At 41.0% G+C, this 8,696-nt stretch overlaps 1 protein-coding gene across 4 annotated transcripts in view; it reads left to right on the top strand.

The window, feature by feature from the left end:
* The first annotated feature begins 352 nt into the window (after positions 1-352).
* The window catches only part of BBS9 (Bardet-Biedl syndrome 9), a 591,858-nt gene continuing 583,514 nt past the window's right edge, over positions 353-8,696 (top strand). For 2 of the 4 annotated variants that reach the window (XM_058296789.2, XM_071215095.1), the window contains exon 1: positions 353-1,130. The gene's annotated coding sequence lies outside the window, so the exon portion shown is untranslated. Of the gene's footprint in view, positions 1,131-1,550; positions 1,646-5,235; positions 5,318-8,696 lie in introns of those variants that run through there. The other 2 variants (XM_071215092.1, XM_071215094.1) reach the window with 2 other exon arrangements.

The raw sequence follows: 8,696 nt of genomic DNA, 5'->3' as shown, positions 1-8,696 counted from the left end.
TAAGTGCAATAAACCTTGTCTTTTTAAACCCACGTGTGGGAAATGTCCCTTAAGCGCTCCCGGCGCGCGGACACGCCGCACTCACCATCTCCAAGATCTTGGTCTTCCTCCCGGTCTTCAGTTCAAGGTCAGCCGACCCCACCCCCGCTACCAGGGAGCACACGCTGGCGCTCGCTACCGCGCCCATCCGTGCCACGGCCGCACGGTCCATGGAAAGGACCCTGACGAAACCCCTGGTCACGGAAAGAAGCGGCCACTCGCGGAGGCTGCCCATTGCAAAAGGGCGGGGAGCGCGCGCTCGCCACGGCGGAACCCGGAGCGCCCGCCCCCGAGCGCCGGGGGAGGGCGCTGCGCGAGAGGGAGGGGCGGGGCCTGAACTGGAGGGTCGAGTGTAAGGCGGGTCTTTCCGGCGTCTCGGACTCAGATACAGGTGCGAGGACAGAAAAGGGAGTTTTAGTAACTCTCTATGCAACGAAGATTACGGAGTGGTTCATTCTGGCCCGCCCCAGTAGCTATCTTATTGCAGCGACGGCCCACTCAGAAATGTTTCTCGACCTCCCACTCCACCCTGCCATACCACTCTGGACTACGAGCCCCAGAAGACATCGCGGTGGCGCCGTCTGACCTGCGCAGTTGCGTTCGTTGTAAAGCGCTATGACAACAAACGAAGATGGCTTGGAGTTAGCGGTAGCGGGGAGGTGTCCCTTCCGCCACGGCTGTCCGTTTTTTTACTGCATCCCAATCACCGCCTACTCTCTCCCTCATTTCCTCATCTTTGTGAGCAGCGGGACTTGCGGTCGCTCTTGCTCGCCTACCTGGTTTCCTCTCAGGGATTTATGCCGTTTCCTCTGCTTGCTTATCTCCGCGTGTGACTAAGAAGCGGTGCAGGGGCGCTTCTTGGAGAAATCGCTTCAACTCTATGGAGCTGGTTGTACTGGCTGATTGGACTCTGCCTGGGACCTAGAGCAAGTTCGTGGATGAGACGGAGTAGTGAATAGTGAAGATAAGGGTAGCTTTTCCCTTCACCCTCCCTTCTTACTCCCATAGCTCTGGGACCCTGGGCAGGCGATCCTAAAGGGAAATCTGCGGAAAGAGCGTTCACAGAAAGGTCCTAACAGGCCTGGAGTCAGGTAAGAAAGTATGTCTGGAATTAATTTTGAGAGCATGTATGCCCTTTCCGAGATTTATGTTGTGGACAAGACTGACTCTCTGATGCCTTGTGACGGGTTGGGAGATATAAGGTGATCAGCTTTAGAAGGGGTGTTTGCATAAATATATATATATGTGTGTGTGTGTGTGTGTGTATTTGCACTTTGTGAGTGAGAATGAGTTACTGTGAACATCTTGGAGAGAAGGATGAGAAGAATTTTTAAGGAGTCCATGGAGGAATGTCGCGTGGTGAATGAGCATCCTCCTGTGACATACACTTCAACAGGTCCTGTAAGCAAACGGTGTACGCAAATCTCAACTTGTGACTGAAGTTGAATGCATGTAGTAATATGTCCTAATTCCTTCTTGCAGTAGGATTATTGCTTCTCTCTATTTTTCAGACCACAGCAGTTTAGATTAACGGAGTTAATTTTATCAGCATCGTCTTCCCCCAATCAAGTCCTGTAATTGACTCCAATTTCTTGTAGAAATTCATGTATCCTTTTTTTTTTCATGAGAAACAAAAATTTTTTAATTGTGGTATTATATATAACATAAAATTTCCCATTTTAATCACTTTCAAGTATGCAATTGAGATTCATAGCTTTCTGTTATCTCACTTTTACTTTAAAATGAAACCTTATCTCACATAGGTATCTTACACCCATAGACAGTATGCAACTTGAATGATGCTGGAGCATAAAGTATGGGTCTGAACTAAAGCTTGCCAGCTTTCAGAGAGGGGAAGATTTTCTGAGTTGTTAATAATATGTAAAGAGAATAATTGCTAAGTTTTTTTTTTTCTTCAAATAAACTGAATCACTGTTCAGAAGAATTTAAAAAAGAAGCCTTTTTTTTCCCCCAAATAATTTACAGGTTATATGTGTTTAAGAATTTTTCATTATGTGTAATTGTGCTTAAGCTGTAACTATCCACTTATGTTTATGGTTCATTTTCTTGATGGAAACATTCATTGAAGAGAAAAAAATCCCATAGCAATTGGTTTCATAGTTCTCTTTTTAAAATTCTCTATTTCATTTATATCCACTATAAGCTTTGTTGTTTGCTTCCTTCTGCTCTCTTTGAATTTTGTTTCCTTTTCTTTTTCTGGTTCCTCCAAGTGTGAGGTTAGGTTACTTATTTGAGATCTTTTTTCAACATAAGCATTTATAGCTATAAGTTTCCTTCTGAGCACTCTTTTCTGCATCTCATAAGTTTTAGTATGCTACATTTTTGTTTTCATTCATCTTAAAATATCCTAATTCCCTTTGTGATTTCTTCTTTGACCTATTGGTTGCTTAAGAATGTATTTTTGATTGTTTTAAATTTCTAAATATTTATGGATTTTTCCAGTTCTCTCTTTGTTATTGATTTCTGGCTTTATTCATTGTGGTTGGAGAAGATACTTTGTATGATTTCAGTCATTTATTGAGATTTGTTTTATGACCTAATACATAGTCTGTCTTGGGGAATGACCTGTGCACTAGAGAAGATTGTGTTTTCTACTGTTGTTGGGTGACGTGTTCTCTTTATGGCTGGTGGTCTACTTAATTTATAGTATTATTCAAGCATTCTATTTTCTTATTGATTTTCTTTCCTTTTTTTTTTTCAAGATTTATTTTATTTATTTCTCTCCTCTTCCCCCCTCTCCCCTGTTGTCTGCTCTGTATCCACTCGTTATGTGTTCTTCTTTGTCTGCTTGCACCCTTGGTGGCACTGGGAAACTGCGTGTCTTTTTTGTTACATCATCTTGCTGCGTCAGCTCTCTGTGTGTGCAGCACCACTCCTGGGTGGGCTCCACTTTTTTTCACGAGGCTGGCTCTCCTTGCAGGGCACACTCCTTCCACTCGGGGGCGCCCCTGTGTGGCTTGGCGTTCCTTGTGTGCCGCAGCTCTGCAGAAGGGCCAGCTCACCACACGTGTCAGGAGGCCCTGGGTATCGAACCCTGGGCCCTCCCATATGGTAGGCAGATGCTCTGTCTGTTGAGCCACATTTGCTTCCCCATATTGATTTTCTATCCATTATTGAACGTAATGTATTGAAGTCTGCTACTATTAATGTAGAACCGTCTATTTCTCCTTTCAAATCTATCTGTATTTGCTTCATATATTTTTGGGCTCTGCTGTTAAGTATATATATGTTTATAATTGTTACATTTTATTGATGAAATGACCCTTTTATCTATGTATGCTGCCCTTCTTTGTACCTATTAACAGTTTTTTTACTTATAGTCTGCTTTAAAAACTTTTTTTAAATTAGAGAAGTTGTGAGGTTACAAAAGCTCACATTATACAAATCATGCATAATGTGCAGAATTCCCATACAGCATCCCTCCACCAACACCTTATATTCTTGTATAACATTTGTTCAGATTATGAAAGAACATTATAAGACTATTACTACTATGGTCCATAGCGTACACTTGGTATATTTTTTCCATAAACCCCCTATTATTAATACTATGATTTAGTATTGCGCATTTGTTACAGTTCATGAAAGACCACTCTCATATTTGTACTGTTAATCACAGTCCATCTTCCACCACATGGTTCACTCTGGTGAATATATTGCCTTATACTTTCTATCCAAAATTTTTTTGACCTATTGGATGCTTATGAATGTATTTTTGATTATTTTTAATTTCTAAATTTTCTATGAATTTTCCAGTTCTCTCCACCTTTTTCGTCCTTCAGTTCTTCCATTACAGCCCCTTTTGTATTTAGTTGATCTTTTATGGTGAACCCTTTAGAGTGCATTCTCATTTCCTTCTGGGAATATGAGAGTCCCTCATTTTGAAAGATAATTTCAAGAGATACAGAATTCTTGGCAGGCAATTATTTTCTTTCAGTACTTTGGATATATCTTTCCACTGCCTCTGCCTCTTTGGTTTCTGATGAGAAACCAGTGCAATCTTATTGAGGCTCCTTTGGGCATGATATGTTGCTTCTCTTTTGCAGCTTTCAGGATTCTCTCTGTATCTTGGACATTTGACAGTTCAATTATAGTAAGTCTGAATATGTATATTCATATCTTTCATTAAGTTTGGGAATTTTTCAGCTATTGTTTCTTAGAATATTCTCTCTGTCTCTTTCTGTCTTTCTTCTCCTTCTGGGACTCCGATAATGCGTATTTTGGTACACTTGATGGTAAACCACAGGGCTCTTAGGCTCTGTTCACATTTCTTAATTCTTTTTTCTTTCTCCTACTATCACTGAATAGTTTCAACTGTCTTATCTTCAAATTCACAGTTTATTTCTCCTGCCAGCTCAGATCTGCTGTTGAACTCCTCTGGAGAATTTATTTCAGTTATTGTGATCTTCAACTCCAGTATTTCTGTTTGGTTCCTTTTTATGATTTTGATCTCTTTATTGAAATTCTCATTTTATCCATATATTGATTTCCTGATATCCTATAGTACTTTGTCCATATTTTCCTTTAGCTCTTTGAGCATATTTAACACCATTTTAAAAAGTATTTGTCTGGTATGTACAAAATCTGATTGATGGGTTCTTTTTTTTTTTTTTTTTTTTAAAGATTTATTTATTTATTTATTTAAATCCCCCCCTCCCCTGGTTGTCTGTTCTTGGTGTCTCTTTGCAGCGTCTTGTTTCTTTGTCCACTTCTGTTGTCGTCAGCGGCACGGGAAGTGTGGGTGTCGCCATTCCTGGGCAGGCTGCACTTTCTTTTCACGCTGGGCGGCTTTCCTCACGGGCGCACTCCTTGCGCGTGGGGCTCCCCTACGCGGGGGACACCCTTGCGTGGACGGCACTCCTTGCGTGCATCAGCGCTGCGCATGGCCAGCTCCACACGGGTCAAGGAGGCCCGGGGTTTGAACCGCGGACCTCCCATATGGTAGACGGATGCCCTAACCACTGGGCCAAAGTCCGTTTCCCATGATTGATGGGTTCTTATGTTTATCATGATCCTTTGGGTGGGCCCTCATTTCCTGTTCCATTGTATGCCTTGTAATATTTGTTACACACACTGCCTTGTAATATTTTGCTACACACTGTACATTTTAATATTTCAACCTATTAACTCTAGAATTTAGTCTCTGAGGTATCTCTTCCTTACATTTATATCCAGATAGTGATATGATAGGCATTTCTTGAATGCCAGGAGCTAACAAAACAAACTGTTGAAGATTGAATCATGTCTCCCACAAAAGGTATGTTCAGGTCCCAACCCTTGGTCCTGTATGTGTGAACCCATTTGTAAATAGGACCTTTGAAGATGTTAAGTTGTGCCCAAACTGGATGAGGGTGGGCCTTAATCCAATATGGCTGAAGTCTTTTAATTAAAGAAAGGGGAAGCCATAGGAAGAGCAAGAAATATTAAAGGAAGATGGCACCATGGGCATTGCTCTATGACTGAAAAGCCAAGGATCATTGGCAGCCAGTTCCAGAATTCCACAGTCACTGGGAAGAAAGCAGGGTATGCTGACACCTTGATTTTGGACTTGGATAGTCTCAAAACTGAACCAATAAATTCCTTTTGTTTAAGCCAACCCATTGTCTGGTTTTTGTTTTAGCAGCTGGGAACTAAAAAACAAAGAAACAAACAAAAAACACCTTTCATAGTTTTTTCAGGTTGGATCTGTGTTGGCTGGTGCTATCCTTCAGAGCTTAGCTATTGTAACAATGAACTGAAGAGCAGTCTGAGGCAAAAACAGATTCCTCTCCATTCTTTCCTGACTATGCATCTTATCCTGGGCATGTACCTTTGGTTTTAGGAATTCCCCTTTGTAAGTGTATTGAATGCCCCTTCTCCCTCTGAAGTAGTCTTTCCTTTTGTTTCCAGGTGCTCTATGGTATGTTTTAAAACCAATAATCTTTTCCTCAGGCTGCTGCAATTTGATTGTTTGTTACACTGATTTAGCTGCCCCAAAAGCTGCTGCTTCATGCAGGGCAAGTTCTAAGATGGTGAGGCAGAGACAGATGTCCTGGTTCAGGCTTTCAGGCTGCCACCAGATGGATTGGTGGAGACATACCCATGTATGTATGTGCATAAGGGTTTATTGCTCCCTCCAGAATTGGGACCACAGACCTCCACTGATAGTGCAGGCTGTCTGTTTACTGAACCAGGGAGGGAGTCGGGGAAGGACCAGTAATGGCACCATGAGGTTCCCCCCCCCCCTTTTTTTTTTTTAAATTTGTTGATCTCCTGGCTACTATAACTATTTTATGGAACTCTGAGAAAGATGATTTTGACTGTTTTTGCTAGTTGATTAAAGCATCTCGCTCCACCATCTTGGTCTTCTTTTGTGTGTGTGTGCATGCACATATGTGTGTAGATTTGAATTACACTCTGGCTTACTTGCTTACAGTTGAAAGAACTTCCTTAGGCATTGCTCGTAAGTCAGTATGCTAGCAACAGAGTCTTTCAGTTTTTGTTAACTAAAATGCCCTTATTTAACCTTCAATTTTGAAAGGTAGCTTTGCTGGATATAGGATTCCTGGTTGACAGTGTTTTTCTTTGAGTACCTTGTATATGTCATCCCACTGCCTTCTGGAGTCCATTGTTTTTGCTGAGAAGTCATTTGTTAATCTTATCAGGGTCCCCATATAAGTGATGGGTCGTTTTTCTCTTCTGTTTTACAAGATTTTCTCCATGTATTTAGGCTTCATCATTTTTACTATGATATGTCTGTTTGTATATCACTTTGCATTTATTCTACTTGGAATTGGTTGAGCTTCCTGGATGTGTAGATTAATGATCAGTAAATTTGGGAAATTTTCAGTCATTATTTCTTTGAATATTTTTTCTGCTTTCTCTCCTTTCCTCTTCTTCTGGTACTACCATTATGTGTGTGCTGGTATGCCTCATAGTGTTCCACGTTTCTCTGAGGCTTTGTTCATTTTTCTTCATTCTGTTTTTCTCTCTTTTCTTTGGATTGCATTACCTGGCCTACTGTTTAGCCTATAACTGCAATTGATGGATTAATCTCCTTCCATTTCCTTTTCACCACAACCTTCACTGTTTTTGAGAGCACTTGTTGGCTTGAACTTTTCCACACACTGTTGCAAATAAAGTCAGGTCCTTTAGAAAGAGATTTTGAGCTTTCTGTTCTATGACCTTCTTCTCTCCTGGGCAAAATCTCTGAGCCATTGCTCTGGATCTGGGAGTAAGGACAATGGCATGCTTCTCTCTGAGTGACACTCTTGCTTTAGCAGCTAACAGCTTGATTGAGGGTGAGTCAGCATCGCCAGATGTCCGCAGCTTGCCTTTCTTTGCATGGATACTTTACCCCATGAACTAGGCCAACGGTAATCAGGGCCCTTATATTCTCAGTGGCAGTGTACCCAAAGTGTAGCCTACATTGCACAAGTGGGAGGCTGGATAGAAGATGATGGCCTCTACCTGTCTGCTGTACTCATCTGGAACTTATCCTTAACAATAGGTAGCTGGGGACAGGATGAGAAATGCTGATGTCCTGCCCTTCCTGGGAAGATAGTTATCCATCTGGGAGATGGGGCAACAACTCTGTTGTTGGTTGTACCAGTCTGGAGGGGAGTTTTCATCTCTCTGAGCTGGGAACAGAAAGGGAGGGACTAGATCTTTGTTCAAATAGCACAGACTCTTACTATTCTTACCAAGTGTTAGTTGGTAAGAATAAATGTTTTTTCATTTGCTGTATGCCCTTAGGACTATTTCCAGAGGGTTAATTAAAAAAAAAAGTTTACTCGAGTGTTGCTAAAGCATGGGTCTGCATAATTCTTCATGCTCTCATGCAAGTAGTGGAATCCTTTGAAATTTTAAATTGCAAAGAATATTAGTTCTGGTATTATTTACATTATCCAAATATTTGGTCTGCGTCCCATTAGGAATCAAGGTGCTCCAATGCCTGTAAGATTATTTATGATTAAGTAAGAAACTGAGTTTATACAAGCATATTAGGAATATAACTGCCTTGTGCAAAGAGAAATTGTTTTGTAGGTATATATTCTTTGTTTGGACTAAGGGATTAAGCATGTTGTGGATAAATAGTGATGTCCAGAAACCTTAAGTAAGTTGTGCAGACTTGATATCTGATCTATCTTTGAAGACAAACAGGAAAGGAAGTCCTTTTTGAACTCTTATTTTTCAACAACCTAGGTTGCCATTTTAAAATCCACCAATTTTTAGAAAAGGAAATTAATAAAAGTATGCCCCTGGGATTTTGATGTTTTGGAGCTTATGACGTTTTGTTATGCATTTGCCCTGGTATGACAGTCCATATATTGTTGTACTGAAGTAATTAAGGTAGCTGTGTTCTTGTGAGCAAGAGACATTTGTTGGATATAGGTTTTACTACCATCCCCTGTTAGCTCTCCTGTTGTTAAAACAAAACAAAGCAAAACAAAAAAATCCTTCTACTGTCACTTACTTTTTGATTTTTAAAAAATATTAAATTGCAGGGCAGTGACGACGAGAATCTTGAGACCAGGGAAAGAAGCAAGGCTCTGCCATTAGCTGTGCAACTTAAGGGAGTGATATAACCTCTCTGTGCCTCGTTTTCCTCACCTACAAAAATGAGAGAACCATATGATTTGTAGATACCTTCTAAC

This window comes from Dasypus novemcinctus, chromosome 5 (genome assembly GCF_030445035.2).
Source record: "Dasypus novemcinctus isolate mDasNov1 chromosome 5, mDasNov1.1.hap2, whole genome shotgun sequence".
Classification (NCBI taxonomy): Eukaryota; Metazoa; Chordata; class Mammalia; order Cingulata; family Dasypodidae; genus Dasypus; species Dasypus novemcinctus.
Note: the sequence above shows the minus strand (reverse complement) of the source record. Positions and strands in the feature narration are given on the sequence as shown.